We start from the raw sequence: 26823 nt of genomic DNA, 5'->3' as shown, positions 1-26823 counted from the left end.
AGGCATGCAGCCTTCAAATGCTAATGAGCTGGCAAGTTTTCTGAGTGCATAAACGCCTGTTTGTGACTAATGTTTTAAAGGTATTCAATAATATAGGAAATGGAGACGGAGGTCTAAGGAAACAATTAATTGTGGCCGACTGCCTAGTAGGAAGTGTTTAAATCAATATTGTTACATCTCAAATGGCTACACCAAGCCTGAGAAAGGTGAAATTCTCCAGGTAATTTTCTTGGAATTCATAGAACTGTGGATCATTATTCCATTGCTGCTTCTTTGTTAAACTGGATACAAGGAACTGCAGATGCTGGTATATGAAAAAAAAAGGCACAAATTGCTGAAGTAATTGAGCGGCCCAGACAGCATCTCTGGAGCGCGTGGATAAGTGACGTTTTGGGTCGGGACTCTTCCGTTTAGGTCCTGAACTGAAAAGTCCCCTATCCATGTTCTCTGGAGATGCTGCCTGACTCGCTGAGTTATTCCCGCACTTTGTGTCTTTCTCTGTTAAGTTGTTCCGCACATCCATCCCAAACTTACAAAAGCTAAAAGGGGCTGTCACACTGTGGCAACCTAATTTATGAGTTTAGAAGAGTTTGCACTATCTCCATGAAGGAGCAGTTAATAATGTTTGCCTGGCCACTTGGTAGCATTTTTCATTGAAGCGTTTGTAGGCTCAAGTCCCACAGAGATTTTGTGAGCATCTTCGAGCATGATAGTTCACTTCAGTACAGGCATGTGCGGACATTTGGATATGTTGTCTGCATAGCATATTAAACCAGTGCACAGACACGTTGCATGGCATTAGCATAAGATCCAATGGAACAATTGAAAGAATAACAAAGCATGTGCTGCACCAATATTTCTTCAGTCAACCAGCACCAGCAAACTTAATTACACCATCATTCATCCTTTTACTGCCTTGCTGAGTGAAAATAGACTGGAGCATTTGGTCACATAACATCAGTGACTGCAATTTAAAACCAATTCATTGCTTGCAAAGTGCTTTGGTGTATCCCAAAGACAACAGCATGCATCATATTTATGAGTCCTCTCCTTTACCTCTGCAGCTTGTACTCAGATATGTTTAATATAGACACAAAATACTGCAGCGGGACAAACAGCACAGGAATGAGTGAAATGGAATAAAATAAATGGGTGACATGTCGGGTTGAGGCTCTTCTTCAGTCTGAGATAGAAGAGATTTGTCCTACTGAGTTACACCAGCATTTTGTGTCTGTCTTTGGTATATACCAGCACTTGCAGTTATTTCCCACTCAGATATGCTTAGTTTAATTTAGTTTAGGGATACGGCCAGGGAACAGGTCCTTCGGCACACCGAATCTGCGGCAACCAATGACCACTCGTACGGTACTTTTGTAACCTACACACTAGGGGAAACTTACAAACCCATACATCTTTGGAATGTAGGAGGAATCCGGTGCACCCGGGGAAAACCCACGCAGGTCACAGGGAGAATGTACAAACTCCATACAGACAGCACCCATTGTCAGTATCGAACCCGGGTCTCTGGCACTGTAAGGCAGCAAGTCTACCATTGCGCCACCGGACCGCCCCAACAATGCGTTAAGCTCGATAACAATCCGTAGCCACTGGAACAAATTCAGATTAGTTTAGTGAGATGTGCTGTACAGTGTAATGAAATTCCTTGTTCACACAGTGAACAGTGCTTGGAATGAGCTGTCGGAGGAGGTAGTTGAGGCAGGTACTTGCCTCAAAATATATAATCCCTGCACCATTGCCGAAACCTGAAATTCCGAAGAGAAATAAATATATAAACAAACAAACATACATATAAATATTCCTCCAAACCAAATAAATAAATAAGTAGAACTGATAAATAGAAAGACAGGCAAATAAATAAATAAATAAATAGATAAATAGATAGATAGGCAGGCAAAGAGTGAGACAGATGATTAGATAAATAAATAAATAAATAGATAAATAAATAGATAAATAAATAGATAAATAGATAGATTGAGCACTTCTTATCATGTGAAGGGATTCAGGTAGGTTTGCACATTATTGTCTATTGTTTATTATGGGCGCTTCATACCATTTACATTCTTATTTTCCTTATGCTGTGAAATATTTACTGAAGGTATCTCTGCATTTATTGGCCCTGATGCTTTCCTTTGGGACACAGCCTTGGACCGCTGTAAATCCATCTTTCATTCCCACTGTAGACACTGGCAGCGTTGTCACCCCCTTCCCCTGCGAATTGCTTGTGAAAATAGTGCCGCACTGCTTGGAATCGTTCTGAGGGCTGAAACCATTTAACCGTATAGTTTTATGATGCTATTTTACTCTTTAGACTGTGAACTAAACAATGTAATAGAAAAGCATATCATGTCACAGACTGCTATTGCTTCTGATCCAAATGAAAGATATAACTGAGACGCCAGTTTGCCAGTCTTCAAAGTGATATGAATAAAGGGAATGGACACTTAGTTTGTACGTGTTTGATTGCCCATTTCAATCAAGTGCAAGTTGAAGCATATCAATGCCTTGAATCAGGGCGGCACGGTGGCACAGCGGTAGTGTTGCTGCCTCACGGCCCCAGGGAACTTGGTTCGATCCTGACTACGGATGCTGTCTGTAGGGATTTTGTACACTCTCCCCATGACCGCATGGATCTTTCTCCAGGTGCTCTGGTTTCCTCCCACACTCCAAAGACATACAGGTTTGTAGGTTCATTGAAATTGTAAATTGTCCCCAGTGTGTGTGATAGTGCCAGTGTACGAGGTGACTGCCTCGGCGTGCCAAAGGGCCTGTGCCCTTTTGTGCATTAATCAGCGTCTGCAGCTCTTTGCTTCTACGGAATTGGAAAATGTTAACACCGCCAAAAATAGACACAAAATCCTGGAGTGACTCAGCGTGGTTCCTTCCTACTCATTTTAACAGCAGGTCAATTGAGATGAAAATACCCACCTTCAAAATACCACCAACTGCAAAGTGAACTCAGCAAATGTACAAAGGGGGAGAGTGAAAGGCCTGGATAGAGTGGATGTGGAGAGGATGTTTCCACTAGTGGGAGAGTCTAGGACCAGAGGCCACAGCCTCAGAATAAAACAACGTACCTAGGAGATGTGGAGGAATTTCATTAGTCAGAGGGCGATGAATTCTTTGCCGCAGAAGGCTGTGGAGGCCAGGTCAGTGGATATTTTTAAGTGGAGATTGATAGATTCTTGATTGGTATGGGTGTCAGGGGTTATGGGGAGAAAGCAGGAGAATGGGATTGAGATGGAAATATAGATCAGCCATGATAAAATGGCAGAGTTGGGCCACGATGGGCCGAATGGCTTAATTCTGCTCCTGGAACTTATGAGTTTATGGAATTGAGATATTTTTCCAAAAAATCATTTTCTACTAAACCAGTGTATTTTTAAAACAGCTCATGCAAGCTAGGAGTATTTGAGTCAGAGGATTGGTGGTCTCCATTTCTGTTTATAGAGCAATCAAATGGCAAACTGTAAGCAAACTGTGCTAAATGACCAAAGAATTTCCTTTGGACTGATTTTTTTCTCTCTCCCATTGACATATAGTGAAGGCATGGGCAACATGGACAACACAATCAGATAAATCCATGGGAGCAGAGGGAAATTGTCAGACTGAAAAGGAAATTGACTGAGCTAGAGGGAAAAACTATATGTGCCATAGGGTCACAGCTTAAGGATAAGGGGGAAATCCTGTAGAACCGAGATGAGAACTTTTTTCGCACAGAGAGTGGTGAATCTCTGGAACTCTCTGCCACAGAGGGTAGTTGAGGCCAGTTCATTGGCTATATTTAAGAGGGAGTTAGATGTGGCCCTTGTGGCTAAAGAGATCAGAGGGTATGGAGAGAAGGCAGGTACGGGATACTGAGTTGGATGATCAGCCATGATCATATTGAATGGCGGTGCAGGCTCGAAGGGCCGAATGGCCTACTCCTGCACCTAATTTCTATGTTTCTATGTTTCTAAGATTAAACGAGAACTTACCAGTTTGAAGTTTGATCTTTATTTTATGAGGAGTAACGTTGAGGGAATACGTGAAGAACCCTGCTAGGACGCATGCGTGTCATTCATCAAAGCAGCGGTGTGAAATCACAGATAACTGTAATGACTAAACATAGTAAGATTAGAGAAGAGATACCAGTTCAAGATATGATCAAGGGTGGGAGCGGAGGGCATGTATTCCCTCAACGTTACTCCTCATAAAATAAAGATCAAACTTCAAACTGGTAAGTTCTCGTTTAATCTTGCTATTTTACTTCGTAGTCACGTGAGTGACTATGTGAAGATTTTAAAGCTCTGTGATTTCATGCCATGGAACGAGTCCATGCATCACATCTGCCTTGATTTTTGGGGAGAATAAAGTTAACATCATTAGATATCAATACGATATTGAAACCCAATAGTAAAAATATTAACACCAATTATTGCCCCTATTTCTGGGGTAAATTATATACAGAACTTAAAGTTGTTTCTGCAAATGTTCCAGGTTCAATGACTGGTTTGTTATAAAGTCGTTGGAAAGTTTCCTCCGTTGACCATCCTGCTGTCTTGAGGATTAGTCCATTGGTACTTCCAACTTCATAGCTGCCAATGTAGCTGTAGCCCTGGTGGAGTGAGATTTGAAATGCTAGTGTCCACTACAGCCTATTTAGGACTTGTTTTAGCCATCTAGAGATGGTCTGGACCGTCACTGTTTGAGTGGCTGTTAGTAGCTGATTAAAGTGACATTTCTTCCCTCTGATGATCTTAGTATACTTCAGGTATGATAGTAAGTGTGTTATAATACAGAGACGACCATCTGTAGGGTAGGCCCTGAATTCTGTTTTTTAGGCCTGCTGACCCCTGTCTGTTCCTTATGACTATTACATTGATGTGAAAATTAAATTCCAGATGAATTAATCATGTTGTCCAACCTTATTTTCTGTAGTGACTGGACCCTTTGTGCCGTGACCAGGACCATCAGCATGACTGTTTTTATAGTCAGTTTCCGTAGGGACAGAGCTGTAGCTGGAGACCAGTTTCTTAACATGGTCAGTACAATGCTCACATCCCATATTTGGGAGTACCTGGTTCTTGAGGATTAATTTTAATATGCCCCTCATGAGTTTGGTTACCAGGGTGTGTCCCAACAGAATGCGGTTCTGTACCTTCGACAGGTATGTTGACAGAGCACTTCTGGTGCAGTAGATGGCACTATGACTGAGCCTCTCATCGTAATGGAGGCTTGCCAGGAATTCCAGAACAGACGGGATGTTCATAGATCTGTGGGTGATGATTATAGTTGTGGCAGTACTTCCCGTACCTAGATGATACCAAGTACTGATGTTTGGGTGGACTGTCTGTGACCCGCTGAAATAATTCCGCATTCGGTCCGTCAGTCCCAGGTGTAGATGAGGTGCTTTCAACTCTAAAATAAATAGGTTAATATATAATAGTGACATGGGTAACTCCCCTAATGCGGGAAGAACCAGTAATTTAGGTCTATGATGGATGGTGATGTATGGTTCTGACCCATGTTGATATCACATGGTTGCGTAGGGCAATCAGGTATTATCACAATTCGAGATGTGGAGTCTATTGTTTCTTCCTAAATACCCGACTGATGAGGCAAAGGGAGGGATGCATAAATGATCCCCCAATCAGCGAACATACATCTGAACCACTGCCCCAGTTTCTGGCTCCCAAGAACATAATTTGATAACTGGTAAGAGCATGGATGTGAATAGGTCGTTATCTGGTGTTCCATACCGGCTGTTCCAGCAATACATATTTAATCCAACATCCATACAGTGTTTGTAGACTAGCGTGACATGATGTCTGCCACTAAATTCAGTTTCCCTGGTAGTTGGTAGCTGGTATCCAAATCTCTATCTGGATCCGCTATTAATCCAGATTAATAGAGACAGTAGCTCTAAGACTTTAGCCTCCATCACAGTGAGGAGGTGTTTGGTGAACTCATTGTGGTGGATGCCCATTTTGTGTTTATTGTGTGTTGTTATATTACTTGTATGGCTGCAGGCAACAACATTTCATTCAGACCAAAAGGTCTGAATGACAATAAAGGATTCAATTTAATTAATTCAATTCACAAATAGTGTTGGCCAGCTAGTCACATGGTGTCGATATGTTTCTACCCATATGGTTGACATATGCTACCCCGGTGGTGTTGTCAATTTGTAGTCTAACATGCTGGTGATATAACCCAAAACAATATGACTTAAAGCCATGGCTACACTCACTTCCCCAGGTATATATGCCCAACGTTAGTAGTGATGCCTCCTGTGCATTCCATCTCCCGCACAGCTGGAGATGGGATTAGTAGCATCCCAATCCAAGGCCCATCAGTACGTGGTTCCATAGACGGGTAACTGTGTTTGGTTAGGAACAATGCCTAATGTATGTTCCACCATTTTTGTACCATAGTGGCCTCTGTTAGTTGCTTCATTAGTCTGTCAGAATGACCCCCCCATAAATTATTGAGTGATGCGTGTTTGCGCTCAGTAATTTGATTATGTAAAGGTCACGATATTATGCGGCTGGCACACAGCCACTAATGCCAATATTCTACTACCAGTCTGGTGGATGGTTTTGTTCCCTGCAAGCATCCATTAAGGCTGTACCCTTCCTTACGGCAAAGTCACTGCCATGTGAACTGTGTTAACGGTGAACCGCAGACAATCTGTTGTGTTAAATACATCTGTGGGCACCTCCAATGAGTACTACATAGCAAGCATATTTTAATACGATGCTTGCCATGTAGTACCCTAGGATCAATACCTTTGTTGCACCAAAGGTTCCCATCTGTAATGAATATAAAGTACGAAGTATTCAAATTAGTCAAAACTAAGATGAAGTGGCAACCACCTCTATATTATGATAGGGATATTTAGGACATGAATTCCTGTGATTCGTGTTGGATGTCCTCCATAACTCCTATTTATATGGGCACTGTAGTTCAGTATGCGCTAAAGTTTGTCTCTACCCTGTAAGCATGAACCTTCAGTTCGGTACATGCTGAACTGGAGGATAATGTAATGAATAATTCTAAGGTATACCCTATACATCTGAAATTTAAGTGACAAAAGAAATAATTCTATGCATACAGATAGATCTGTTATCTCCCACCAACCTCGTAAGGAGTCAAACCCACCTTCCTCCATGGTTACTATAAGTAGGTTTGTTAGTATTTCGGCATCCTCCGTGGTCGTTGAGGTGCCGGTGTCTGTGATGAGGGTTAGCACATTTCCCAGGAAGTAGATTTTAAGACGTTCCTTAATGTGCCCCAGTTCCCTCTATGTGAAGTTCTTTCCCTGTTAAGATAAGATGCCTCCAAATTTTAATATTGGAGGTTGGGAGGTTCCAGGTTAGCATATAAGGCCAGTGCATCCTGGTGATCTAGTGTGATGTCTTTTGTGTATAGTGCGGTCAATCCTGTCCCGCTGTTAGGACTAGAACTTTCTTTCATTTCAATTCCCTGCCCTACCATGTTTAGGTTGATACTGGGAACATTCAGGTTTTGCAGTTCCCTGATGGTAAGTGTCTTCCAATAGGTTTTCTGCACCCTATGTGTACTAGGGGTATGTTCTGCTCCCCTGTTCAAGTGCAGCCCAAAATTGACCCCCTATACTCCCCTCTGATGAGGGAGAACACTGTGCAGCCCTACAAGAGATACTGCTGTAGGACTTACTAGCTGCCCCTCTGTGACTAGTCTCCATCTCATGGAGCTGCCACTTACCTGCTCCAACAGCCGCTCCAGCTGGCCCCGATGCTCTCGGGCACCCGACCGGCTCCAATGCACATGGTCACTGGCCATCGCGGCCGCTCCTGAAGCCGTTCCTCCTGACGCTGCTCCTGCTCCAGTTCCTGCAGCCACTCCAAGGATTGACGCTCGGTGTTCCCCTTTGATGAGGGAGAAACACTGTGCAGCCCTACAAGAGGTACTGCTGTGGGGCTTACTATCTGCCCACTGTGGCTAACCTCCATCTCCTGCCACTTTGGGGTATTTCCTCCAGCAGCCGTTCCAACTGGCTCTTATGCTCTCGGGCATAGGACACTCCCGGCTGCTGTTGCCCCATCCTGCAGCCGCTCCAACCGACCCCCATGCACACGGGCACTGGTCGCTCACGGCTGCTTGGGTCCCCGCTCCCAGCCGCTCCAACCGGCTCCCGTGCGCTCGGGTACTGGCCGCTCGCGGCTGCTCCTAAAGCCGCTCCAACCGGCCCCCAGTGCACATGGGCACTGGCCGCTCGCGGCTATTCAGAGTCGGAGTCCTTGGAGTCAACGACTCTGTTTATGCTTACCTCTCCCGACCGGCCGGGGCCGGCGCGGGAGCGAAGTCGGGCACAGCTGTTCCCATTACAGGAGATCAGCATGCCGTTTGCTGCTGCTGTCGGCTGCCCGCAACTCCGCGGTTCTTCCCCGCCAGCTTTCCCGCAGCCTTAATGGATCCGGTCCATGTCTCCACCTAAAAGGTAAGTGGAAGGAACGCAGAGTCTCTTACCTGCTGTTCCCGACTTTCAAATTCTGGAATGCAGAATCTTCTTCCCTGCTGTTCCCGGCTTTCAAATTTTGCCGCTAGGGGAACGTCGTTCCCCCTGCTGTGACTCATTGCAATGCGTGTAGCGATATGACACGCATGCGTCCTGGCGGGGTTCTTCATGTAGTCACTCACGTGACTCCAAAGTAAAATTTACTTTAGACTTTTGACTTTAAAGATACAGCACAGGCTCTTTGTCCCACCGATTCTGTGCCGACCAGCGATCCCCGTACACTAACACTATCCTACACACAAGGGACAATTTAACCAAAGCCAATTAACCTACACTGTACACCTTTGGAGTGTGGGAGGAAACCGGAGCACCCGGAGGAAACCCACACAGGTCACAGGGAGAACGTACAAACTCTGTACAGACGGCAGTCGTAGTCTCTGGCGTTGTAAGGCAGCAACTCTACCGCTGCACCATTTTGAAGGTTGGACCAAGCGTTGTGAATCACATACATCTTAGTCTTCTGGATCAATGAAGGACCTTATCAATAGCCTTACTAAAATATATGTATACAACATCCACTGTCTTTGCTTCATCAATCTCCTTTGTCACCTCCTCAAAAAACTCAATCAAGTTAGTGAAACATGACCTGCTGCGTACAAAGCCTTGAGGACCATCCCTAATTCGCCCATTCTGCTCCAAAGAGATATGGAGGACAGGCGCAAACCCGGTAGGCCGAAGGACCTGTTTCCGTGCTGTATCTCTAGTCTAAACTCTAGCTGCCAGAGCAAGTAGTAGAGGCATCGACTAGCCCAACTTTTAAGAAACAGTTAGACAGGTAAAGGATAGGAGAGGTTTGGAGGGATATGGGCCAAACATAGGCATGTGGGACTAGTGTAGCTGGGACATGTGGCAAGTTGAGCTGAAGGGCCTGTTTCCACACTGTATCACTCTATGACTATAGACATTCTAAAGAAGTCTAAAGACATTTGTGATAACACAAGTTAACACAATCGTTGGAGAGTGCATTACAGTAGACGGAGACTCTTGTTCAGCCTGCAAAGGAGCTTAATCGATAGCGAGGGAAATTGATTATTGGGGAGGAGAATGCACAAGATGGAAGAGAGGGGGTAGACCGCTAGATGGTGAATGAAATCAGGAAGATGAGAATCGATGAATGAAAATTGGAACTGATAGGTGGGGCAGGAGGCTGATCAATGGATATTGGATTTGGGTTTGGCTATATTGGATGGCGATATTGATTGGAAGGAAATGGAAACTTGTCTGATGGCACATTAAATTGGCTGATGGAGAGGGAAAGTGGAGAGCGAAGGTTGTTAATGGAGAGCTGGTCATTTGAGTGGAGGTGATGACGGGTGGTTGGAGAGAGTCATTGATCAATGGGCAACAGAATGGGTAAGACAGAGAAGGCAAATTATTGCATGTGAAGGAAACTGGCTAATGGATTGGCCCTGGTCAGCAGGAAGCCATTTAGACATAGGGGAAATGGGCAAATAGAGAGGGTGGCACGGTGGCACAGTGGTAGAGGTGCTGCCTTACAGCGCCAGAGACCCGGGTTCGATCCTGACCACAGGTATTGTCTGTTTGGAGTTTGTACGTCCTCCCCGTGACCTGTCTGGGCTTTTTCCGGATGATCCAGTTTCCCTACCACAGTCCAAAGACCAAACAGGTTGTTGGCGTTGGTAAAATTATAAATTGATCCCAGTGTGTGTGTAGGATATTGTTAATGTGCGGGGATTGTTGGGCGGCGTGAACTTGATGGGCCGAAGAACCTCTTTCCATGCTGCATCTCTAAACTAAACTAAACCAAACAAGAGAAATAAAACAATCACAAGAAATATAAAAGGTTGATCAACTGTTGAATAAGCACAAGGCCCACTTGGTCTGCATCAACCAGCGATCCCCGCACACTTACACTTTCCCACACACACGTGTATAATTTTTCCAACGTCAAGTAATCTACAACCTGTACATCTTTGGAGTGTGGGAGGAAACCGAAGATCTCGGAGAAAAAACACGCGGTCACGGGGTGAACGTTCAAACCCCGTGCAGACTTCACCCGTAGTCAGGATTGAACCGAGGTGTCAATAGACAATATACAATAGACAATAGGTGCAGGAGTAAGCCATTCAGCCCTTCGAGTCAGCACCACCATTCAATGTGATCATGGCTGGTCATTCACAATCAGTACCCCGTTCCTGCCTTCTCCCCATCTCTCCTGAGTCCGCCATCTTTAAGAGACCTATCTAGCTCTTGAAAGTATCCAGAGAACCGGCCTCCACCGCCCTCTGAGGCAGAGAATTCCACAGACTCACAATTCTCTGAGTCTTTCCTCATCTGTTGATCAACTGTTGAATAAGCACAAGGCCCACCTGGTCTGCATCGCCCTCTGAGGCAGAGAATTCCACAGACTCACAATTCTCAAAGTCTTTCCTCATCTCCGTTATAAATGGCTTACCCTTATTCTCAAATTGTGGCCCCTGGTTCTGGACGCCCCCAACATCGGGAATGTTTTCTGCGTCTAGCGTGTCCAAACCTTTAACATTCATATTTGTTTCAATAAGATTCCCTCTCATCCTTCTAAACTCCAGAGTGTACAAGCCCAGCCGCTCCATTCTCTCAGCATACGACAGTCCCGCCATCCCAGGAATTAACCTTGTAAACCTACGCTGCACTCCCTCAATAGCAAGAATATCCTTCCTTAAATTAGAGTCCAAAACTGCACACAATACTCCAGGTGTGGTCTCACTAGGGCCCTGTTCCACACAGAATGACCTCTTTGCTCCAACACTTGACTCTTCTTGTTACAAAGGCCAACATGCCATTCGCTTTCTTCACTGCCCGCTGTACCTGCATGCTTACGTTCATAGAGACTGATGAACAAGGACCCCCAGACCCCATTGTACTTCCCCCTTTTCCCAATTTGCATAACCTCACATTATTAAACTGCATCTGCCATGCATCTGACCGCTCCCCCAACCTGTCCAAGTTACCCTGCATTCTCATTGCATCCTCCTCACATTTCACACTGCCACCCAGCTTTGTGTCATCTGCAAATTTGCTAATGTTACTTTGAATCCATTTATCCTATTCATAGATATATATATTGTAAATCTTATCAAATGCTTTCTGAAAGTCTAGGTACACTACATCCACTGGCTCTCCCTTGTCCATTTTCCTAGTTACATCATCAAAACATCCCAGAAGATTAGTCAAGCATGATTTCCCCTTCGTAAATCCATGCTGACAGAGACTGATCCTGTTACTGCTATCTTCCCCACCACCGATGTCAGGTTAGCTGGTCTATATTTCCTTGTTTTCTCTCTCCCGCCTTTCTTAAAAAATGTGATAACATTAGCTATCCTCCAATCCACAGGAACTGATCCTGAGTCTATAGAACATTGGAAAATTATCATCAGTGCATCCACGATTTCTAGAGCCACTTCCTAAGTACCCTGGGATGCAGACCATCAGGCCCTGGGGATTTATCAGCCTTCATACTCTCTAGAATTTAGGAGATTGAGAGGGGATCTTATAGAAACTTACAAAATTCTTAAGGGGTTGGACAGGTTAGATGCAGGAAGATTGTTCCCGATGTTAGGGAAGTCCAGGACAAGGGGTCACAGCTTAAGGATAAGGGGGAAATCCTTTAAAACCGAGATGAGAAGAACTTTTTTCACACTGAGAGTGGTGAATCTCTGGAACTCTCTGCCACAGAGGGTAGTTCATTGGCTATATTTAAGAGGGAGTTAGATGTGGCCCTTGTGGCTAAGGGGATCAGGGGGTATGGAGAGAAGGCAGGTACGGGATACTGAGTTGGATGATCAGCCACGATCATATTGAATGGCGGTGCAGGTTCGAAGGGCCTACTCCTGCACCTAATTTCTATGTTTCTATGTTTCAGTCCCATCAGTCTATCCAACACCATTTCCTGCCTAATGTGGATTTCCTTCAGTTCCTCCGTCACCCCAGATCCTCTGGCCACTACTATATCAGGAAGATTGTTTGTGTCCTCCTTAGTGAAGACAGATCCAAAGTACCTGTTCAACTCATCTGCCAGTTCCTTGTTTCCCATAATAAATTCACCTTTTTCGGTCTTCAATGGTCCAACTTTGGTCTTAACTAATTTTTTCCTCTTCACATACCTAAAGGAGCTTTTATTATTCTCCTTTATATTCTTGGCTGGTGCTGGAAGGCAGCTGTAAGGCAGCAACTCTAATGCTGTGCCACCGTGCCGCCCTTTTAGTTTTAAGTCTGTGTTAAAAGTGAAAACACTTAGCTTCCAAAGTGACTATTTCCAGTTATGTAAAGTCGCCGGCGACTGCCATGGAAAATAAAGGAAATGGGTTGCACTAACTTCAGTCAGAGTAATTTTCCTCTGGTGAGGTCTTGTATAAACTGAGCTCCATTAAGATCTCTTTGCAAGTAGGAAAGTGCTTGTGATAACAAAACACTTGCAGTGAAGTACATTGTGGTCTGTTGAGTCAACAGTGTTAATTGGTTCTCAAGAATAACTTTCCCAGTCGTGTCCAGAACCAAACTCCGAATAACAGCTCTGAGCAAAATCACTGATCTGAGCAAAACAACCTTCGTGGATTATGGTGCAGAGATACTCATGTTTCAGTAGATACCACCCTGAGGGCTGGATTATTTTCCACCCACTTGGAGGGTTATCAATGAGGCATGACATTCACGCTGTTAATAAGCTGCCCACAGTGTGACCACTTCACTCCACTGCCTGCCCTTGGGCTGAGAATACAACAGCATTCTGACGTCTGGTTTAGTACCACTGGAGAATAGGGAATTCAGTAGCTTCTGAACCTTTTAAACAATGGTACAGATTAAAAATGTGTATATTGTCATTTCCACCTAAGGGGCGATACGTATTTCGAGTGATAGAGGCATAGTTATACAGCGTGGAAACAGGCTTTTCAGCCCAACTTTTCCCACACTAACCAACATGTGCCATCTACACTAGTCCCACTGCCCATATCCCTCTTAATCTGTCCTATCCATGTACCTGTCTAAATGTTTCTTAAATGTTGCGATAGTCCCTGCCTCATCTACCTCCTACGGCAGCTCGTTCCATACACTCACCACCCTTTGTGTGAAAAAAATTACGCCTCGGGTTCCTATTAAATCTATCCCCCCTCACCTTAAACCTATGTCCTCTGGTTCTCAATTCCCCTACTTTGGGCAAGAGACTCTGAGTGACCGATAGCAGATAAATGAAGATTTTCACTGTACCTTGGTACATGGGACAATAATAAACCTAAACTTAAACCTAAGTTAAATCTGCACATTAAATTACATCAAAAAAGAGGCAGAGACAAGCAACAGCTACATCAGGTTGATTATCAAAATTGATTCTCAAGAAATAAATGATGAATAAAACAGAATAACGATAAGGGAATATTTCATTCAATTTGGGGGGGGGGGATGCGAGATAGTATTCCACGGGGCTCAACATTAGGATTACTGTGTTTTCATGTCATTATCACTGATTTTGAAATGTTACTATAGTCTTTAGAATTAAGAGATACAATGCAGAAACAGGCTTTTTGGACTCCCGAGTCGGTGTTGACCAGCGATCACCCCGTACACTAGCACTACCCTACACACTAGGGACAATTTACAATTTGTTTTACCAAACCTACAAACCTGCACGTCTTTGAAGTGTGAGAGGAAACCGGAGTACCTGAAGAAAAGCCACGTGATCACAGGGAGAATGTACAAACTCCGAGCCGACAGCACCCTTAGTCAGGATTGAAACCGGGTCTCTGGGGCATTAAGGCAGCAACTCTACTGATGTGCAACCGTGCTTATTTGTTTTTCAAATCTGAGGATGTCACATAGTTTGAAAGTGAGACAGGTGTAGTATGGTGGAGAGTGGAAAACTTCAAAAGGACAGAGATGGACTTGGTGAATGAGCCGAATGGATCGATTATAATCATGTATTGTCGTTCAGCTGTCTGGTTAGCACGCAACAAAAGTTTTTCACTGGTCCTCGGTACATGTGTGAATAAACTCAAACTAAAACGGAACTGAACTGAACAAGAGCATCGATAAATTTACATGTTATCCAGGCCAATCACACCTTACATTAGTGCAATCACACCATGCACGAACACAACAGGTGGCCCAGCGGTAGATGCCTTACAGCGAATGCAGCGCAGGAGACCCAGGTTCGATCCCGACTATGGGTGCTGTCAGTACGGAGTTTGTACATTCTCCCCGTGACCTGCCTGGGTTTTCACAGAGATCTTCGGTTTCCTCCCACACCCCAAAAGATGTACAGGTTTGTAGGTTAATTGTAGGTTAATTGTCTTGGTAAATGTAAAGATTGTCCCTAGTGGGTGCAGGATACTGTTAATGTGCGGGGATTGCTGCTCGGCATGGATCTGGTGGGCCGAAGGGTCGTTTTCCGCGCTGTATCTCTAAACAAAACTAAACTAAACAGGTTGTGGAAAAGAGAAAACAAACTAGGTGTAGAATTGTGTTCCTGGATTACCTTGAATTTCTTGACATGTCCGGTACTGTGTCTTTAGTAAGAGCTTCAAACATTTCAACTTTGTTAGATGTTTAAGTAATTGGCTCAGTTTTCTGCCATCATTTCCTTGGGAAGAATAAAAAGCAGAGGATTGACATAGAGTGGAGTCTAGAAAGATGTAACAGACCAAGTGGTCTCTCCTTCTACGCTGTAATGATTCCATGATTTCACATCAGAAGATACCATCAGACCGTCTTTGTGTGTCATTTGTGTGTCATTTGTTTTGGAAGCTTACTTTTTAATGTCAAAGTTACTCTCTGTAGGTCACCTGTATGGAGAAAAAAACAGAATGAGGGTCCTGCAACTTGAAGATGGATTTAGTTTATTGTCATGTGAAAAGCTTTTGTTGCGTGCTATCCAGTCAGCGGAAAGACAAAAACATGATTACAATCAAGCCATCCACAGTGTATAGATACATGATAAGAGAATAATGTTTAGTGCAAGGTAAAGCCAGCAAAGTCCAATCAAGAATAGTTTGAGGGTCACCAATGAGGTAGATAGTAGTACAGGACTGCTCTCTGGTTGTGGTACTAACTTTACTGAATGTTTTTCCTTCCGCCCACAATATTTAAAATGTAAAGAATATGTGATTGTGTTTATAGTTTGTTTGGTTGTTTGTTTGTTTGTCTTTTTGCACAAAAGTCCGCGAGCCTCGCCACTTTTCATTTCACTGCACATCTCTTATGTGTGTGTGACGAATACACTTGACTTGACTTGACTTGGCAGGATGGTTCAGTTGCCTGATAACATCTGGGAAGAAACTGTCCCTGAATTTGGAGGTGTGCATTTTCACACTTCTCTACCTTTTGCTTGATGGGAGAGGGAGAAGAGGGAGTGGCCAGTGTGCGACTCATCCTTGATATGCTGCTGGCCTTGCCGAGGCAGAGTGACGTATAAATGGATTTAATAGAAGGAAGGTTGGTTTGTATGAAGGTCTGGGCTGTGTCGACAATTTGCTGCACTTTCTTGCATCTTGGAATGGAGCTGTTCCCAAACCAAGCTGTGATGCATCACGATAAAATGCTTTCTATGGTGCATCTGTTGAAGTTGGTGAGAGTTGTAGGAGACATGCCAAACTTCCTAAGTAGAGGGAAGTAGGGGTGTTGGTGAGCTTTCTTGGTCATTGCTTCAATATGGGTGGTCCAGGAGAAGTTGTTGGTGATATTAACTCCTAGGAATTTGAAGTTTTCGACCATCTCTACGTCGACGCCGTCAATGTATACTGGCGTATGTGTGTGTGCCATTTTGGTTCCTGAAGTTGATCACTATCGCCTTTGTCTTGCTGACATTGAGAGAGAAAGGTTGTTGTCTCGACACCAGGACACAAGGGTCTCAATCTCCTTCCTGTACTGTCTCAGCATTATTTGATATCCGGACCACAACGGTGGTGTCGTCTGCGAATTTGAAAATTGAATTAGATTTGTAAGTGGTTGCACAAATGGCCGTACAAGAAGTAAAGAACGGGGCTGAGAACGCAGCCTTACGGATCTCTAGTTCATTGTGTTGGCACATTTCTGCCTTGTCATATAATCATTATACTGCATAAGATGGAGAGACGCACTCTGCTCTGACAGCTCTCCATTTAAAGAAGCCACACCCTAAAAGTCTCACTTTAATTATAAAGGAACACTTTACCATCTAAACTTTTCAAACGCCATAATGCCCTTTTTGTTTTCAATTAAAAACCAACGCATTGAATTGTAACACCCATTAAAGTCTGAGTTTTCAGTGCTGAAGATTTTAAGTGCATTTTATGTATCCAGAGTCAACATCAAATGTTTTCACATTAAGTTGATGGCTGACTCTAACAGTATACTGTAACCTAGACTACGGACCACAGTTCAGCTGCATGGGTTATTTTTAATTTTGTTTCCCTTTCTATTTTTCTCCTTTCCTCTTCATGGCTGACTGTGAAGTACCCATTAGTGGTACCAATTTCTCACATCTTGTCAACAAAGCCCAGCCAGACTGTCATGCATGGTGGCACAGTGGTTGAGTAGCTGCCTTGCAGCGCTTATAGTGCCGGAGACCCGGGTTCGATCACGGCCACGGATGTACAGATTTTGTACATTCTCCCTGTGACAACATGGGTTTTTTCTCTGAGATCTTCGGTTTCCTCCCTCACAAGTTTGTAGGTTTATTGGCTTGGTATACAGGTAAAATTGGCTCTAGTGTGTGTAGGATAGTGTTAATGTGCAGGGATCACTGATCGCTGGTCGCTGGATTCCTGGTCGGTACGGACCCAATCATCCGAATGGCCTGTTTCCTTGCTGTATCTCTAAACTAAACTAAACTTTATGTTTAATTTGGCAGCAGCTCAGTGACACAGCTATAAAGGTGCTGCCAAAAAGCACCAGAGAACCTGGTTCAAACTTAACCTTGGGTGCTGCTATCTGTGTGTAGTTTGCACATTCTCCCTGTGACTGTGTGAGATTTCTCTGGGTGCTCCAGTTTCCGGCCATATCCCAAAGATAAGCAAACAGATTTGCAACATAAGTTACCCTGAATGTTTAGGTGAATGGTACAATCTAGAATAAGCGGAGGTTGGAGGGAATGTGGGGAGAATGAGAAATGGGATTAATATTCGATCAGTGAAAAATGAATGGTTGGCGAAAGCTCAAAAGACCAAAGGTCCCAATTCCATGCGGTATTGTTATATGGCGCTACATAGAAACATAGAAACATAGAAAATAGGTGCAGGAGGAGGCCATTTGGCCCTTCGAGCCAGCACCACTATTCATTGTGATCATGGCTGATCGTCCCCTATCAATAACCCATGCCTGCCTTCTCCCCATATCCCTTGACTCCACTAGCCCCTAGAGCTCTATCTAACTCTCTCATAAATCCATCCAGTGACTTGGCCTCCACTGCCCTCTATGGTAGGGAATTCCATAAATTCACAACTTTCAGGGTGAAAAAGAGGCAAGAGGCAAGAGTGTTTTATTGTTATATGTCTCGAAATGGAACCATGAAATTCTTATGTATGTATGTGTGTATGTATGTTCAGGAGCAGTTCCTCCCCTACAACCATCAGACTAGGAAACAACCATCAGACTATACAACCTCCAAATAAGCTGCGAACTACATAGACTTGGAGGTGAAGATAGACACAAAAAGCTGCAGTAACTCAGCAGGGCAGGCAGCATCTCTGGAAAGAAGGAATGGTGATATTTTGGGGGAGGTTGGAGGGAATGTGGGGAGAGTGAAAAATGGGATTAATGTTCGATCAGTTTAAAATGGATGGTCGGTGTAAGATCAAAAGACCAAAGACTCCACTTAGCGGCCACCGGCCGCAGAACCACACAGCACCTCCCGACTCCACACAGCGCTTACCCGACTCCACACAGCGCTTACCCGACTCCACACAGCGACTTTCCTGACTCCAAACAGCGGCTTCCCCGACTCCACATAGCGGCTTTCCCAACACGGTCTCAATCAGCATGGCTTGTTTACTCATCCCCGCCTCTGGGGCTTTATTCTCCAGCGGGTGCTGGAAGGGGCATTATGTTCAAGGTGATTGACATGCGAGAAGACCAATCTGTTAATCTCACGATTTTTTAAGCCTTCATAACTTTTCTCATATTTCACTGATCGGAACAAAACTTGGTGTCCTGGAGCAGAGGGGAACGGTGAGTAAGTTGGCGAAAATTCCTAGCGATATACGGTAGCGTTTTTGTGCAAATTTAATTACAACGCAGACTGGAAGTGGTCAAGATGAGAGTTTTAGAAATAGTATAGATAGATGTGTGTATGTGTATATATATATACAGATACGATACGATACGATACGATAGAGCTTTATTTATCTCAGGAAGGAAAATGGTCTCTGAACAGTCATAAAACAAGATACATTAAACATGCAATTAAAGTGATGAGTGGACAGTCCAGGACTCATATATAAGTGTGTATGTGTGTAGGTCCCTACACCTACCCCCCCCCCCCCCCCCCCTCACATCCATCCATGGATCCAGTAATCTTTCCAATGAGACAGAGGTTCGCCTGCACCTCCTTTAACCTCATCTACTGCATCTGATGTTTCCTGATGTGCCCTCTAGTACATCGGCGAGACCAAGCATAGACTCAGCGAACATTTTGTTGAATATTTGTACTCGGTTCACATAGGCTTATGGAATCACCCGGTTGCTAACCATTTTAAATCCTCTTCCCATTTTCTGTCCTGGGCCTCCTCCATTGGCAGAGTGAGGCCACATGCAAAGTAGAGGAACACCACCTCATATTCTGCCGGGTAGATTATAAGCATACAGTATGAACATTGAATTCTCCAATTTTAGGTTAGTACCCAACCTTTCTCCCTCTCCTTTCTTACCCCTTAAACTACCCCTTTCCTCCTTCCCCTCTCCCCTGTGCCATACCTGGACTCACACCCATCTCTCTCCCCACTCTCCCCTTCCACCTATATTCCTTCCTCAAGCTTCACAATTCACAATTCTTCAATCCTATTGTTTCACCCTTCTGTATTTTAATCTCTGGCCTTTGTCCACCATCTGCATACAAACTCCCCTCCACACCTGCCTTCACCTCCACACTTTTGCCCTGCCCCCTCATCCCTTCCAGGTTTCTTACCCCCTCCCCCCCCCAATCAGTCTGAGGATTGGTCCCAACCCGAAACGTCACCTATTAATGTTCGCCAGAGATGCTGCTTGACCAATTGAGTTACTCCAGCACTTTGTGTTGGTTTTTTTGTAAACCAGTTCCGCCTATCCATTTTCTAACACATCTATCTAAGCAGCTTCTGCGCCCTAATTGCTGCTGACGAGCAGTCTTTCTGGCAAAGGTGCTGTTAGAAAGGGAGTTCCATGATGTAGGTGCAGAACAGTGTAGGACAAAGAAGATAATACATCACCATATGTGTTTGAAGATAATTAAGCACCATATTCGGAAACACTACTAGAACTAGACATTAATTGTTGGGGTTGTTAACAATGATCACAGACACGAGAAAAAAATAGTCAATTTGCCTTCCCGAATTGGATTAGAGCTTCTCAGATTTATTCCTCATTGGAGACCCTCAGACTATCTTTAATCCTCAAAAAAGACCATCAGACTATCTTTGATCAGACTTTACTACACTTTATCGTGCACTAAACGTCATTCATGTCATGTGCAGGAAGGATCTGCAGATGCTAGTTTAAACCAAAGGTAGACAGAAAAAGCTGGAGAAACTCCGTGGGACAGGCAGCATCTCTAGAAAGAAGGAATGGGTGATGTTTCGGGTTGTGACCCAGAAGGGCTGTTCATGTTATTCCCTTAATCATGTATCTGTAGAGTGTAGATGGCTTGATTGTAATCATGTGTTGTCTTTCCGTGGACTCGTTAGCATGCAACAAAAACCTTTTCACTGAACCTCAGTACACGTGACAATAAACTAAACTCAAACTCAAACACCCCCCACATGAATGGTTACAGTGAACAGAGAGGGGCGACTTTCAATCGTGGATCCCATGGGGAATGTGAACCCAAAAGCAGCCTGTCTCCTAATTCACTGTGTTGGGGGCAATATGGGCCAGCATAGGCAAGTGGGATTAGGGTTGTTAAGCAACTTGGTCGGCATGGGCGAGGTGGGCCGAAGGGCCAGTTTCCGTACTGTATATCTCTGTATGAATATACGACACTATACCAAACCATGAATCACCATCGCAATTCCAATCTTCCTTTCCAGTTTGGTAAGCCAATCGAGATTAGTGAATTGTCATTTATGAACAATTTTGTAATATGCACCAGTTTTCTTAGAATTATCTAAACTTATAAAGATTAAATGTGTGGAATGGAACCATAGTTGCTGGTTTATACTGGAGATAGACATGAAAAGCTGAAGCAACTCAGTGGGTCCGTCAAGTTTTCTGAAGACAATCCGGATCGGGACCTTCCTACAGATTAAAGAAGGGTCCCGACCCAAAATGCCACCTATACTTTATCTCCAGAGGTGCTCAGCCTTATGTGTTGAGTCACTCCATCACTTTGTGTCTATCTTTCATAAAAGTGAATGCAGTCAAAGAGATCCATTCTAGGGGTCAGTTCTAGATACAGACCCAATAAGCCAGCCACAAGAATGTGTCATTTGCTAAGTAAATTTTACCATTTTCCAGTTGACAAGTAAATGCATCAGCTCAGTAAATCTCCCATTTTTAGTTTAGATATACAGCGCAGAAACAGGCCCTTCGGCCCACCGGGCCTGCGCCGGCCAGCGATCCCCACACATTACCACTATCCTATCTACACCCACTAAGGACAATTTTTACATTTACCAAGCTAATTAACCTACATAGAAACATAGAAATTAGGTGCAGGAGTAGGCCATTCGGCCCTTCGAGCCTGCACCGCCATTCAATATGATCATGGCTGATCATCCAACTCAGTATCCTGTACCTGCCTTCTCTCCATACCCCCTGATACCCCCATACTCCATACCCCCTGAACCTACACACCTGTACGTCTTTGGAGTGTGGGAGGAAACCAAAGATCTCGGATAGAACGTACAAACTCCGTACAGACAGCACCCGTAGTCGGGATCGAACCCAGGTCTCTGACGCTGCATTCGCTATAAGACAACAACTCTACTGCTGCGCCACCGTGACCGCCCATTCTACCATGGAGTAGAATGAATGTTTCCAAAGAACAATTATTGCCTGCTGGGCTGGAACATCATTGCAGGGAATTTAGCTCAAGAAAACAAAGGCAGTGGAACATGTGGAGACATTTACAACAGCAACATTGAGCAGACATTTGAACAGGTACATAGATACGAAAGGTTTAGTAGGAAACATGATATAACATATAGGATATAACATATGAAGAGTGTTTGATGGCACTGGGCCTGTACTCGCTTGAGTTTAGAAGGATGAGGGGGAACCACATTGAAACTTACTGAAAAGTGAAGGCTTGGATAGAGTGGATGTGTACAGCATGTTTCCACTAGTGGGAGAGTCTAGGATCAAAGGCCATAACCTCAGAAGAAAACGACATGCCTTTAGAAAGATGAGGAGGAATTTTGTTAGTCAGAGGGTGATGAATTTGTGGAATTCGTTGCCAAGGAGGCCGTCAATGGATATTTTTACGGTCGAGAACAATAGATTCTTGATTAATATGGATGTCAGGGGTTAAGGGGAGAAGGTAGGAGAGTGGGGTTAGGAGGGAAAGATTGATCAGCTGTGATTGAATGGTGGAGTAAACTTGATGGACCGAATGGCTGAATCCTGTTCCTATCACTTATGAACTTGTGAACTATTCCTACTATCCAGAGATGCTGCCTGACCCGCTGAGATACTCCAGCATCTTTGTATCTTTTATTTGTGAACCAGCATCTGCAATTCCTTGTATCCACATCCTCCTTAAAATTCATGTTTGAAATAGTGACCCATTGAGTTACTCCAGCTTTTTGTGTCTATCTTTGACTATGACATGAAATATCTATCACCAGTGGGCGACTTAGGCTCTTAATTAGTAACTGATTGTCTTCTCATATTGTGCGGAACTGGTGATAGGCAATGCTGGAGTAACTCAGCGTGACAAGCAGCATCTCTGGAGAGAAGGAATGGTTGACGCTTCAGGTCAAGACCCTCAGAGTCATAGAGTGATACAGTGTGGAAACAGGCCCTTCGGGGCCAACATGTCCCACCTATACTAGTCGCACCTGCCAGCATTTGGTCCTAATGCCTCGAAGCCCGTCCTATCCAGGCACCTGTCCAACTGCTTCTTAAATGTAGGGACAGTCCCTGCCTCAACTACCTCCTCTGGCAGGTTGTTCCATACACACACCACCGTTTGCGTGAAAAGGTTACCGCTCAGATTCCTATTCAATCTTTTCCCCTTCTCTTTAAACCTATGTCCTCAATTCACCTACAAGAAATTCTGCATCTACCCAATCTATTCCTCTCATGATCTTATACATGATCTCTCATGATAAGATCACCCTTCATCCTCCCTCACTCCGAGGAATAGAGTCCCAGCCCACTCAATCTCTGTCTATAGCTCAGACCCTCTAGTCCTGGCAACATCCTCGTAAATCTTCCCTGCACCCTTTTCAGCTGGACAACATCTTTCCTACAGCCTGGTGCCCAGATCTGAACACAATACTCTAAATGAGGCCTCGTCAACATCTCATACAACTGTAACATGATCTCCCAACTTCTGTAATCAATACTCTGGCTGATGAAGGCCAATATGCCGAAAACCCTTTTTGAGAACCCGATCTACCTGAGACTCCACCTTCAGGGAACTATGCACCCACACTCCTAGATCCCTCTGCTCTACAACACTACCCAGAGGCCTACACTCACTGTGTAGGTCCTGCCCTTGTTAGACTTCCCAAAATGCAATATCTTACATTTCTCTGCATTAAGTCCCATCAACCATTCCCCTGTCCACTTGGCTAATCGATCAATAATATCCTGCTGCAATTTTTCACTACCATTTTCACTATCTGCAAAACCACTCACTTTTGTATCATCTGCAAACTTGCTAATCTTGCCGTGTACGTTCTCATCCAAATAAATGATATAGATGACAAACAGTAACGGGCCCAGCACTGAAACCTGAGACATGTCACTAGTCACAGGCCTCCAGTCTGAGAAGCAACCTTCCATCATCACCCTCTGCTCCCTTCCATGAAGCCAATTTTTTAATCCATTCAGCTATCTCTCCTTGGATCCCATGTGATCTAACCTTCCAGAGCAGCCTACCATGCGGAACCTTTTCAAACTCTTTACTGAACTCCATGTACACAATATCTACAGCTCTGTCCTCATCTACCATTTTGGTCACGTCCTCAAAAAACTCAAACAAAATTATGAGACATGACATCCCATGTACAAAACCATGCTGACTATCCCTAATCAGCTCTTGTCCATCTAAATGCCTGTATATCTTATCCCCCAGAATACCCTTTAGTAACTTTCTAACTACAGATTTTAAGTTCACTGGCCTATAGTTCCCAGCATTTTCCCAGCATTTTCCCTGCAGCCTTTCTTTGAATAAAGGCACAACATTTGCCACCCTCCAGTCTTCCGGCACCCCTCCTGTATTTAAAGACGGCTCGTAAATTTCAACCAAGGCTCCCACAATTTCCTCTCTGGTTTCCCAAAATGTCCTCGGGTATATAAGACCAGGACCTGGACATTTGTCCTGGAGATTTGACCCTTCTTCAGACCCAACTCGAATCGTCACCCATTCCTTCTCTCCAGAGATTCTACCTGTCCTGCTGAGTTACTCAAACATTTTGTGTCTATCTTTGGTTTAAACCAGCATCTGCAGTTCCTTCCTACATGTCATGTGCGCTTCAGCCAAGATTTTGTGAAATCTGAAAATCAAAAACTCCGCAGATAATGGAAATCTGAAATTAAAAACAGAGAATCCTGAAAATATTCATCAGGTCAGCCCACCGTTTTATTTATTTATTTATTTATTTTTAAAGCAAAAATATTTATTCAAATATTAAAATAGTATTTACAATACAATAAAACAAAACATCACCATAATACAAGATGAAACAAATATGCTAAGCAACTGCTAAACAACTATATTGCAATCCTTGTCCTGGATACATTCAACCCCCCCCTGGTGTCCAGCGGTCGCGGAACTCCCTCAGGGCGTATTCCCTTTCTATCCGCACCCGGGCACGGCCGTATCCCTGGAAAAGGGGCAGGCAGCCGGCTCGGGTAGAGCCCTCCACCGTCTGGCGCCTTGACTGGCAGATGGCCAGCTTGGCCAGGCCCAAGAGCAACCCAACCAGGACATCTTCAGCCCTACCCTCTCCCCTACGCACAGGGTGTCCAAAGATAGGATTGTGGGTGAAAAATGCAGCCAGAAGGCAAGGAGCAGCTCCTTTAGGTATTGAAACAGTGGCTGCAGCCTCACGCACTCCATGTACACGTGGTACACAGACTCTTCCAGCCCGCTAAAGTGGCGTCCATGCCAACCAGCCTGTACATGAACACTGTCCTACATGCTAGGGACTATTTACAATAGTTGCCAGAGCCAATTAACCGGGCTGGTGGGAGTGGGTGGAAACTGGGGCATCTGAAGAAAACCCACAAGGTAACAGGGAGAACATACAAACTCCATACAGACAGCACCCGTAGTCAGGATCGAGGTAGAGAAGCTGGGGACACACACTTCTTGATTCAGGGACAGTTTCTTCCCAGCTGTTGTCACGTAATTGCACAGTTCTCTCCACAGCTAGAGTATGGTCCTGACCCCTCATCTACCTAATTGGAGACCTTCAAACTATCTTTAATCAGACTTAATCTTGCACTAAATGTTGTAACTTTATCCTTTATCTGTGCACTATGGACGGCCTGCCCTGATTGTAACCATGCATGGTCTTCTTGCCGACTGGATAGCACACAAACAAAAGCTTTTCACTGCACCTCGCTCGGTACATGTGACAATAATAAGCTAAACTAAACTAAACAACTGAAGTTAAGTGAACTTAAATGAACTCAACTGATCTTAAAATAATTTAGCTACGTAACTGAATTTAACTTAACAAAACTATTCTGTCCTTTGTGTGAACAAACTCACACTAAAGACTTTGCAACCTGTCAAATATGTTGTGTATTTCACAATGGGATTCTCGGAATGTCCAAATTTTGGGGTATCTATAGAATTGGACAGTCGGCTCACAGTTTCCATGCTCATGTTTTTTCACTTAATCCTCACTCGTTTGACTGCCTGCGTATATGTCTTGGCTGAACAATTTCATTATTCACTAACTCTCAGGATCCAGTTAATGTGCAGAGCAAATATAAATGTTCTTTGAGCGGAAATTCCAATGCTCCAAGCACTTTATATTCAATACACAGAAAACTCCTCCAGAATCCAGCTTTCAGCACTGATTAGTGTTAATCATTCTGTCTGTAAAGGTTATAGAGTTAAAGTCGACCTTTTCTGGTTCTTAAGAGCGACTCAAACCTGATTTACACCTTTCATTTAAGAGGTGTCATGGAAGAAACTTTTTATTAAAGCGGAGAAGTAATATTTTGTGTGCTGAATACTTTCACAGTTGGAATGAAAAAACTCAAAAGTGTTCCTAGATTATTACCAATGTTCAGGCAGCCGTTGCCATAATTTCATGCCCCCAGTCCATTGGAACACAAAACACGTTGCTCTCTTGCCTTTTTTTGCCTGCTTATTTAAGCTATATTTAAGAGGGAGTTAGATGTGGCCCTTGTGGCCAAGGGGATCAGAGGGTATGGAGAGAAGGCAGGTACGGGATACTGAGTTGCATGATCAGCCATGATCATATTGAATGGCGGTGCAGGCTCGAAGGGCCGAATGGCCTACTCCTGCACCTAATTTCTATGTTTCTATGTTTCTATTATAAACACTGATTCCAGAACAGGCATCAATTTTCAAGCCGTTTAGACTTTAGTGATACAGCGTGGAGACAGGCCCTACGGCCCACCAAGTCTGTGCCGACCAGCAATCACCCTGTACACTAGCACCTATTCTACACACACTAGGGCCAATTTTACAATATTTCCAAAGCTAATTAACCTCCAAACCTATTTAGAATAGGAGAAGAATTAGGCCATTCAGCCCATAAAGTCTACTCCGACATTCAATCATGGCTGATCTATCTCTCCCTCTTAACCCCATACTCCTGCCTTCTCCCCATGACCCCTGACACCCGTACTAATCATATGGGAGGAAACCAGAGCACCCGGAGAAAACCCACGCAGGTCACAGGAGGAATGTACAAACTCTGCACAGACAGCACCTGCAGTCAGGTTTGAAC

The sequence above is a fragment of the Leucoraja erinacea genome, chromosome 5, assembly GCF_028641065.1.
Source record: "Leucoraja erinacea ecotype New England chromosome 5, Leri_hhj_1, whole genome shotgun sequence".
Classification (NCBI taxonomy): Eukaryota; Metazoa; Chordata; class Chondrichthyes; order Rajiformes; family Rajidae; genus Leucoraja; species Leucoraja erinaceus.
This window is presented reverse-complemented; position numbering follows the sequence as displayed.